Source organism: Numida meleagris, chromosome 1, assembly GCF_002078875.1.
Source record: "Numida meleagris isolate 19003 breed g44 Domestic line chromosome 1, NumMel1.0, whole genome shotgun sequence".
Classification (NCBI taxonomy): domain Eukaryota; kingdom Metazoa; phylum Chordata; class Aves; order Galliformes; family Numididae; genus Numida; species Numida meleagris.
In genome coordinates, this window is record NC_034409.1 from 183,349,636 (window position 1) to 183,360,593 (window position 10,958).

The window sequence follows — 10,958 nt, forward strand, 5'->3', positions numbered from 1 at the left end:
TTGCACGCTGAGATTTTGCTGTGTGTTCCTGTATATAACTTCACACAATCAACATGGGAGGTATCCAAGCTCTCAAACAAGAATTACTTCCACTTTTTGCTCTGCAGTACACACTGATGAAAAATCCAGCACAGGGCAGTAAAGTGTCTGAAATAGCTAAATTGAGGCCAATTCTGCTCGCCCATGCAATCAAATAAGATAAAAAAAAAACCCTTCCTCCAGCATATGCCCCACTTGTGGATGCTACCTCTTTTCCATTATGGTGGACAAGTTTATGGTGAACAAGTTTACCATGGCAGGTTGTTCCCTCTTCCTCCACTGTTAGGCTTCAGCTCCTCGTGTAGGCTCCAGGGTAGAGTCACTGCCGTGTCTCCATGAACCCAGACTCAGCTGATATTCAAAAGAAGGACTAATTTTGCTGTTGAAATTCACAGGAAACTGAGAGGGCCACAGTCAAATGGGAAACACCACTCCTATCACTCCCAGAAAGGAAGACCTGGGGAACTACAGACCAGTGAGTCTCACCTCTGTGCCTTGGAAGACCATGGAACAGATCCTCCTGGAAGAGATATTAAGGCACACGTGAGATGAGGAAGTGATCTGAGACAGCCAGCATGGCTTCACCAAGGGCGGATTGGGCCTGACCAATCTGGTAGTCTTCTATGATGGAGTGATAGTGGACAGGGTGAGGGCAGGATAGACAGGAGTGAAGGGCAACAGATATCAACTACCTGGACTCCTTCAAGGCCTTTACCATGGTCCCACACCACATCTTTGTTTCTAAATTGGAGAAATATAGGCTTCTCTGAAGTAGCATAAGTAGCTCATTCACTATTTCATCCCCCCCACCCTCCCCCACCCCATCATGTCACAGTCAGTCACACAAATGCAGTCCAAGTACTTGTACTTTGCCAGTACCCAGGCAAAGTGATGCTGATGGCCCAAACCCTCTTCTTGCCTTGGCAGCCACCTGGGCTACATTCAGCAGACTGCCATGTCAGCTCCATTGCCTCTTGGCCGCTGGCACTTCACCTCCGTCCTGAGGGATCAGCAGAGAGCTAATGAGGAACCCAAGAGAACAGTGGCCATCAGAGACTGTAGAAGGAGAGGTGAGGCCCTGGCACAGCTGCCCAGAGAAGCTGTGGTGCCCCATCCCTGGAGGTGGCCAAGGCCAGGTTGGATGGCAGCCTGAGCTGGTGGGGGGCAACCAGCCCATGGCAGGGGGTTGGGGCTGGGTGGGCTTTGAGGTCTCCAACCCAAGCCATTCTATGGTTCTATGATGAGGCACTCAAACACCTGCAGAAGATCAAAGTAGGGATTCCCCAAAGACCTCATCTTTATCGCGCTCCCCACCATGTTCCTTGACCAATTTGCTTTCACTACACATGGAGGAAGAATGCACCAACCTCAAACCATATTCCAAACATTCCACCAATTAAATAGCTTTAAAAGCAGCAGTAATAGCGAAGCACTAAGCACCAGATCCTCTGTGACGATTTAACCAAATACCAGACATGTAACGGGATCTCTAACTGCAGTCTGTAAAAACATTGGCAGTGTTTACTGAGATCTTCAGTTTATGCTCTCAGGTTGCCATAACATAACAAACTCCTCTTTTTTTTCAGTAGCACAGAGATAAACCCTGTTTGTGGGAGCTGTTATTCCTGTTTAGCTTTGCACACTGGTGATACAGCCAAGAGAGAAAGCAGAGGGCTGCAGGCAGCCTTAATTTCTTGAGCCAAACCTGAGCTCTGAAAAATCAGACTTGAACTGGCAGCATTTATATAGGACAGCATGTGGTCCTTTTACTCTGGTATGTGAGGTAAGCATCAAGACTTCTCAGCTCTGTAGAGAGGAAATAGGAAATACTTTAAATGTATGCATCTTCGCTTTCATTTCCTTTATTTTTTGGAGTGTTACAAGTAGCCACAAATCTTTACCTCTGTTACAGCAGAGACAAAGTCTTCAATGCTCTCAGAAAGTTTGTTGACAATTTTTTTTGTTTTTCTAATGTTTCTGTCTTCTTGCAGGCAAAATCTCAGCACAGCTCTGCAATGGCTTCACGTATCCTCAGAAGTGCATCTTGCCTTCCATCCATGGCTCACTCAGCCCCACAACTGTAATGCTAAGGTAAATACCCCAAGGTCAACACAGTTAATTATTTTTGGTAGAAGTGGGATCAGTATCTGTCCTTCATATGCACTTTCCACTCTCTGTTGAAGAATTCTTTATGGGCTGCCAGGGTCTCTTCGCTGGTGGGCTGGCTTTAAAATGTTTCTCTTCTTGGTAGTAAACTGCCTTTTCCAGTGTTTCCTCTGGTAATATCTAGATTTTGTAGGCCACCTCCATAGGTGGTCTAATTTAGGCCAGATGCGCACACTTGTTAATGTGTCCGTGGCGATGTATAAAAGCTCTGCATTTAGAAATGGCTAATAGGGTATTTCAGTACTAAAAATTAAAAAGAAAAATAAAGAAAAATAAAGCTCTGTTATTTGAGTTCACGTGACAGCCATAAAAGATTAACTCAGAAAAATGTGGTGACTGCCGAAACCAGCACTGGGTTTTTGGTGCAACAAGCTAGAGGGAAGTGATCCTGATAGCAAAGAGCCTCAAACACGGGTGCTCACTGCTGCTCTGTAGGAGCTCAGAGAAGCTTTAAGCTGAGATCCAGGCTCATCAAGTCACTCAAGGCAGGTTTGGTTGTTGTATTTGTTGGGTAAGCATTGCAGTGGGCATAGAGAATCCGACTGGCAAATCCCACTGAAGCATTCCAGTTGTGTTCTTAGAATTCCCTTTCAGACAAGCCATTGCTGGCCACAAGAAAATACTGAAGCTGCTGAAAATACAGTAGTCTTGGTGAGTCTACATCCTCTTGGTCCAAGCCTGGCCTCATTGTCAGGGAGGAGAGAGATTGTGAGCCTGGGCTTATAGAATCACAGAATCGTACATGTCTTAGGTTGGAATGGACCTTAAAGATCACTTCGTTCCAGCACTCCTGCTGTGGACAGGCTTGCAAGCTCAACTTTGCGTACCTGTTGAGCTTAGCTAGTTAGAGAGATCCATTCTATGCCAGTGGCAATAGGTACAAAATCGAATCAGTGGCATATTTCAGCAAAGCTTTGTTCTCGGTTGTACTGCTGTAAATCTGGAATGTCTCTACAACACTTGTGTAACCCAGACCAACCGCAATGAATGGGATTAGATTCCTCAAGGACAAAATGGAAATCACTGACAACACCAGTAAATGTCTACATTTACTTTTTTTTTGCCCTCACTGCATACTGAGCAGGGAGATACTGTGGGGTCTTTGTCCTATTTGCAGAGCGTAGAAGCTCAGGAGGGTCTCTACATTATTTCAGGTTAATTTGTGACAAGGAGTTTCCCTCCTTTGAGATGGTTCCCCCTCAGCTGATTTACACAACGGGATTTATTGGCTTTGCATGATCCATCTCCATTCCTCACCCATCAGATGTAGCAGTTGTCTCTGGAAATCCATTAATGTAAAACCCCTCCGTGGCGCATGGAAATTGTCTGTTCTATATGCTTTCATCAAGCTATCCTGACTGAAAAGCACTGCAGTAGGCTTTCAGAGACATCCATCTGGCTCCTGGAGGACTGCAGAACTATCCCACCTGCTGCATCTCTTCTCCAAAGGTGTTCTTGTGGTTATGAGGAGAAGTGGGGAACAGATGGTCACAAAATGCATGAAACTCCTGAAATAGCAAATACTTCCCAAGGCACAGCTACACAAGCCCCCAGCACACATACATGGGAAGGGATACCAGAACTCAGACATTCCCCAAAACTATCTTCAAGTCTTGGAAAATCAGAGCTGCCCTTGATAAAAGTTCTGGTGAGTGCATGTGAGAAAAAGGTGGATGAAGGGAAGAACGTGGGATCCCAGCCCACTTCAGCATTTTAATGATATTCCCGTAAAGACAAACTGACTGCAAAACAAACTGCAGGTAAGAATGTCCAAGGGTTTGCAATAGCTGAAATTCCTGAAAACTTTGGCAATTACTTCTTTCTTTCAAATGCTAGGAAAATATGTTACGAGCCTCAGACTCAACCTTTCTTACCCCACCGAAGTTCAAATGGAGGAGTCCAACCTTATACCTGGAACACAGCTAGTAACTGGTTTATAAGTCAAACTTTCTTCTTGCTGTTGATCTATCAATACTGGTGGGGAGTTAGAAATGAAAACAGAATAAAACCAAGAACCTCACTTCATTTTCTCAGCTAAACTGAACAAAAGGGTGAACTCTCAGCCTATCCTTTTCCCTTGAAGTGGTCTTAAGCTGCTGTAGGTTGGTATAGCATTATCCTAATTTACCCCAGATGGAGGTCTCCCTTTTCCTTCCTTTCTCCCTTCCCTTCACCACAAATCTTAAGCAAGCCCAGACTCCAAGAGCCTCTGGCACCATTCCTGTAAGACTGCAGAATTTACAATATTCAGAAGCTGCAGTAAACAGAGCCCAAAGATAGCGATGTTCACAGCCGATCCGGCAAGGACCCACAGTACAGTAGGAGCCTTATGATACAAGCATGTGAGCAGGAGCAGATGACTGCAACGACACCACATCACTACACTGTTTTCTCACATTCAGACTATGATTTGTGAAATACCCAGCTGCCCAGCTGGCTCACGGGACCAAAAATAGTAAAAAATGTGATTTTAGGATTTTAAAACAAACTATGCATCTTCTACATTATTTTTACCTTTGCTGTTGTTCTGTACTTATTACACTCAATTTCATTAATATTCCATGTATTTTTTTTCCTTTTTCACAGCCATTTTCCCTCTCCTTTTAGCAATTTACTGCACATATAGTAAATGCTATTTTTTTTTTCTGTTCTAAGTCTGTCTTCTTTGTCAGATTAATCTTGGTATCACTGCCTCAGCTTCAGTGATTTTGCTGGCTGGGAGTTGAGATGCTGTACAAAGGTAGCAGAATAATACTGATGTTTAGTATTCTTTCTATTCCCCCATTCCATAACCCTCCACATTACTGAAATTACCCTAACAAAGCACTACAGTGCCTTCTGCCCTTCTAAAAAAGGAGTGTACGCCTGAAGTCCAGCATCTTTTGTAATGGTCCTTTTTGCACATTTTAGCACAGAGCTGTAAATTTAAGCAGCGCTCTGGTCTGACACTGATTTAATTATGATAACACCACTTGCTCTCACAACTCTCTGCATTTCCACCGGACTGTTTCAGCAATGATTAACTCAGCGTAGCACCAGGTAGGTCGGTGTTGGCTGTGACAGCACAGCAGAAGGGAAAGTGCAGCGGTGATGCCAGCTGGGTGAGCTGCAGCAGTGAACATCCCTGTGGTGATGCTCTTCAGAGGTGTGGGGACTTCATGGGGGCAACTGGGGAAATGTCATCTAACAGGATCCCATAAGGTGCTTGGCCTTTATCTTAACCTTCTGTTCCTTAACGTTTTTAGCCATGAACTGGAACTTCAAACAACTGAGCAGTTCAGAGACAAGCTCTGGAAATGACCAAAGAATGGGGGAAGACTCGGAGCTCAGTCCTTCAAGAGATTAAATAGTGCCTTGATGATACCTTGTAAGTTCCTTCCATGAAGGAATTGGAACAATAAAGGGTTCACTGCTCGGGGACAAATCTACAATGTGGTCCAATGTCTATAAATTGACATTTGACAAATTCAGAGCAGAACACAGATGAATTTTAATAGTGAAAGGATTAATCATTGGAACAACCCACAAATTGCTACAGAGAATTCTCTATCCAAAGCTAATTTAAAATCATGGCTCATGCTTTTTCCTAAAAGCCATGCCCTAATTCTGGTTGGTTCATGGGAGTCACAGCTTTATAGAATCTGGCTTCAATGAGCGGTCAGAGCCTGCAATAAGGACTGTGTTATGCAGGAGATCAGATCCTTGATATTTCTTCTAAGCTTTACAGCCATTAATTGACAAACGCAGCAGATGACTGTTCTCCAATTATGCGAGCACTGGGGTTTGTAGGTGTAACCTGAATTGTAGCTAACGGCAGGGTAAGACTTGGCTAATCAGTAATAGCTCCCTTCATTCTCAAAGCACTTGAAAACACAGAGAGATAGAATTTCAGTGGATTCAGTAAATGACACTGGGCTTTTTTGGATAAAGATTTATTTTTAAAGCAAGAAAAATTTGAACTTTCACTATCTAAATGTTAGAAGTAGGATGCACAGGCGAATGTGAATTGAGTATCCAAGCTCCTCCATGGTCCGCTGAGATCTAAGTTTTGTTTCACATTAGCAAGTATTTGAGATGCCCTGGAGTGTCCTGCCTATGCTTGAGCTGCTGCTCTAGAAGGCCTCAGGTCTGCCTCATATCTACACATCCTGTAGTGAATATCTTGATATTGAAAGTCATCTCAAATGGCACTATGTGTCACGGGTAGGCAACAAAGTCCTACCCAGTCAATGGAGTCTAGAGAGTGATTCTGTTACATTAGAGTAGGTATCTGTATGGACCCACCTGAAGCTCTGTCTTTTGCACTCCAGTGATCAGATCTCCCTTGATTACAATATGAGTTTAGATGCCCAGCTCTTGATATCTAAAAACAGATGTCTGAATCTGCAGTTGTACCCCACCCTTGGGTTTGATTTGGTTGCCCATCATGAACACCTTATGACACACCATGCATCCTTGTCTGTCCTGCCTGCTTCCAGGCAAAACTCATTAGGGCATTCATATCCACTAGCCCATGCAGGTGTTCTGGGAGCTCCTGGGAGCTTTTAATGGAACCAGATGCTGTTTTCAGGAAATCTGTCAGGACTTATTGCTCAATATAAGGTAGTTGTCTAGGATCTCTGGATCACTGATTGTGACTGACAAGTACATTCAGAAGGTGATCAATCCCACCTGTTTTTGACAACTCTCTTAGGATCACTTCTCTTACAGTACATCAGTTTCACCATTTGCTATTGGTTTAATCTAATCTTGAATATCATATAAGAAACCTTTTGTACAACTGTATTTTTCTCACTTCTTATCCATTTCTTTCTTGTCTGAAAGCTGGCCTCACAGAGGGACAATAAATTCCTGTCATCATTTGCAATGTTACTTCCCCACCTTCAACACAGCAGGAATAAATACCTGAGTGAATACAAATGGCTCCAAGCACACTATAAAGGAGGTACGAAAAAGAGCAACTATTCAACAAAGGGCAAGCATTTGGGAAATATCCATTTCTGTGGTTAAGCAAAGCTCACACTCAAAAGCAAGAAAGTACAAGAAATAGTCCTTTAGCAAGATGGGAAAGTAGCCCTTTGGTGGAATTCTTCCTCTCACAGTGGTTCTCCAACAGGCTGATCACAGCCACGTCACACACCTTTGGTCCTTAGCACTAGGGCTCCATGGTTCTGACTGGAAAGAGCACCATGGATCCAGGAAAACTTAGCTTCTTTGCACACATAGGATTCACATGTAGTGTTTTACCTTCATGGTGCTCCAGCTGGCACCAAGCAGTGTTCAGCAACACCTTGACATGCGAAAACCAGAGGACACTCTCATGGCAATGCCAGTCTGGCCCAGGAGCAGTCCAACCACCTTGGCCAGACTCTGGGCACGCTGCTGCAGCCCTCACTGGCTCATTGCAGAGCAGACGTGCCCTGTGCATTCAGTCCCGGCCCTCACAGACAGAAATAATGCTGAGAGCAGCTTCATGGCCTCCAGCCAAGAGTTATATCATTCAATTCTTTTTAATAGAAAATGTATGTCTTTCTTCATTTGCTCGCTGGCGTCCAAGCTTTTAGAGATCCTCACTTCATCAGTTTTCTCTTCAACTTTAAAAATTCGATGTTCCCTTTAAAACAATCCTTAATATTAACACAAAATCACATGAAGCCAGAAACTGAAGCTTTAAGACAGTAGACGTTAACCAGTAAAATAATGAACCGTCAGCCCAGCACCCACTGCTGTCGACGTGGAGAAGGGATGAAAAAAATGGGCCCGTGGTCCTAAACCCAGGCATGGGCTCATGTGTAAACTGCAGATCTCCTGTTCTCTTTCACCTCCTAAGTACCTGAAAAACATACACCTGTTTATGAAAGAGAAAAAAGAGAAACAAAATTTCCCTCCTGACCAGTTGGCTGAGTCTAGTTTTTTTTGTGATTAGCAAAATAAGGTCTTAATAAACTACAAAATGCAGTGATCAGGGCTCTGATAATCTGCATGCTGATAGCAACACACAAAGCTAAAAATACAGAATGGGAAAAACCAGTGACCTCAGCACGGCAACTGCCAGTAGGTGAACTAATGAAGCAGACAACACAAAGGTCAGTTCTGCAGTCCCAGGGTGCTGGTAGCAATAGGAAAGGCCATTACCAGACTGACATTATCTCAACCTCACAAGCACGCTTCTAAGACAAAACAAGGCAGAAGGGTCTGCCTAGCACGATGCTTCTTTGGTCAGGAGTCTTTGAAGTATGTAGGCAAAACGCTTTCTAGATGAGGAAAGTTAAAATGACCAATTGTGCTGGGCACAACTCTTAGGAGCTTCATAAGCACCTGCATGGACTCCACTTGCAGTGCACTAGGCTGGCAGCCTGTACTGACACAAACACTTCATAGCGCGGACCGTGCATGACAAAGAAGGTTTGGATCCGAAGTCTCTCTAAGTCTGTGGAAACCCTTGGCCAAAAGGCTAAGACACTAACCAGACGATGATGCAAGGCACCCTAAGAAGGGCCAGTACTGCCCTATGCCCCTCAAGTCTTCCATTCACAAGAGAAAATCTCTTTAGCTACTCAGCTGGAGTGGTAATATTAACATCAGGCATTTCTTACAGCCCATTTTGATAGTTTAGATATTTTTAAGGGTCCTTTCCAACTTAAATGATTCTACGATTCTATGCTGGTAGTTCCAGAAGAAAGCTGAGAATTTTGCTTTTCTATTCCTACAAAATTCTCTTTTTCAGTCCTGTACGGTCACACAATAATTGGACCTTAACCCCGCTTTTGGGCCAGGACGTAACACTGTCTAGTCTGCATTTCTATGGCTAATTATATGGGGTGGGTGGAAAAGGAATTTCCCACTGCAGGAGGAGGGAAGCAGCTCTGCAGCAGGTTGACTTCACTTCAAGGCGCAGTGGCTGCTGGCAGCTGCAGGGAGGTTTTGGAGCGCCTGGAGAGATGGATTAGCGCAGCAGAGGTGGTCAAAGGTGCACGATCCATTCATCAGCATCCCTGCCCTGATCTGTGTGCGTGCGCACGTACATGTGCGGTGATGTGTGTATATACTGTTACACACTCACATTGCCGGTTACAGGGATCACTGCCATCTAGCCAAATATTTCATAATTTTTTATGGTCTGCTTAGCCTTGGATTGGCTGATACATCGACTCAAAGCAGTAAGTTCTGGATAATAGATTGCAGACCTCTGTGAAAAACCACTATCAGTGCTTTAGCAGCGCGCTGTGCATGTGTCGGAGAAGTGCACTGTCAGCAGGACGCAGGCTGGGCGTCTCTCCACATTTCCCTTACTTTTCAAAGAACCATTGACCTTCCAGGGGCCTGGATCGAAATGGGATGAATAAAAACTAGGTTAGGCATTGTAGCTCTTGGTGCAGCTTCTTTCATTGTGCACAGAATGGGCTGTGTGTCCATTGGTGCACATAGAAACTGAGTTTGAGCATTTCTTGAGCACTTAGTGTGAATTCACGTTCTGCTGAGTGGTGGGTCCCTGCTGGAGCAGCTGCTCTGCTCTGCTCTGGCATGGGGCACTGCTGGGCACTGGTCACAGAGCCATCACTGCAGCCCCCTGCTACCAAAACTCTGCTACATAAACGCAGTGCAACAGCACCTTGTGTGACAAGCTTCCACAAAGCCATCTGGAAAGATACAACATAAACAAGTCCAACAAGCAAAACAAAAAACTAAAAAAAAAACAACCTTCCAAAGCACAAAACTCAGCCCACACATCCAGATTGGTCTTTCTTTTTTTTGGTTCCTGCTCTCTCTGCTCTCCTGCAGCCTCGTTGTTTGAAGGTATGGGCAGAATGTGCCTGCTGCTAAATTTTGGATGTGTGCATAGAATCACAGAATCAGAGAATCATAGAAAGGTTTTGGTTGGAAGGGCTCTTAGAGCCCACCCAGCCCCAACTCCCTGCCATGGGCTGGTTGCCCCCCACCAGCTCAGGCTGCCCAGGGCCCACCCAACCTGGCCTTGAGCACCTCCAGGGATGGGACACCACAGCTCTCAGGTCAGCCTGTGCCTTCTCACCACTGAGTAAAGAATTTCCTCCAAATATCTAAACTAAATTTACCCTCTTTTAGTTTAAAATCATTCCCCCCTGTCATTTTACTGTCAGACCATGTTTAGAGCCAATGTGTACACAAAAGATATAAACAGTGCTGGGTGCAGCTATTATTAAGAGACAACACATGCAGTGTGAGGAAGCATGAAACATTCCTTGTGATTCTGGGCTGAAGTATTTCAGAATCAGTGAAAATCCTTTTCCTCGTTCCACTGACCTTTGCTTTGGGACTTCCATTGCTGAGGAGCACCAGTGGTGTCAAGGTTGGAACAAACACTGCAAGATCGGTAATTAAATTGGGTTTGAAACATCGCTGCGGAACACATTGCTCTACCGAGCTTCTCCAAGTAGCCCATGTATCTGCCCAGGCTGTAATGGCTCAGGAACAACTAGGGACCAGAAGAGCTTCTTGCCACTAAAAGTCCTGCTCCTTAGCTGGCCATGGCAACTCTTTCTAGCTACCCACGGTGAGTTAGGAGGTTTTAAATCCCTTGCTTCTTGTTCCCAGTTCCTGCATCTGGGACCTGTCTCCTGTTAGTTCTCACAGGATCAGAAACTGCCTGTATTTCTGCCTGGGGAGGAGGCACAACCACACCAGACTCGCATGGTAACTTGGCCTCATAACAGCTGCTAGCCTGTCCAGCATCTGCTTCCTCCACTGCACTCCCTTGCTGCTTCTGACAGCAT

General features: G+C 44.8%; 1 long non-coding RNA gene across 1 annotated transcript; it reads left to right on the forward strand.

Annotated features, from left to right (window-relative positions):
- Nucleotides 1,282–5,620, forward strand: LOC110390296. Its single transcript, XR_002433673.1, has 3 exons — nucleotides 1,282–1,822; nucleotides 2,031–2,130; nucleotides 5,451–5,620. It is a non-coding gene; the product is annotated as an uncharacterized LOC110390296 (long non-coding RNA).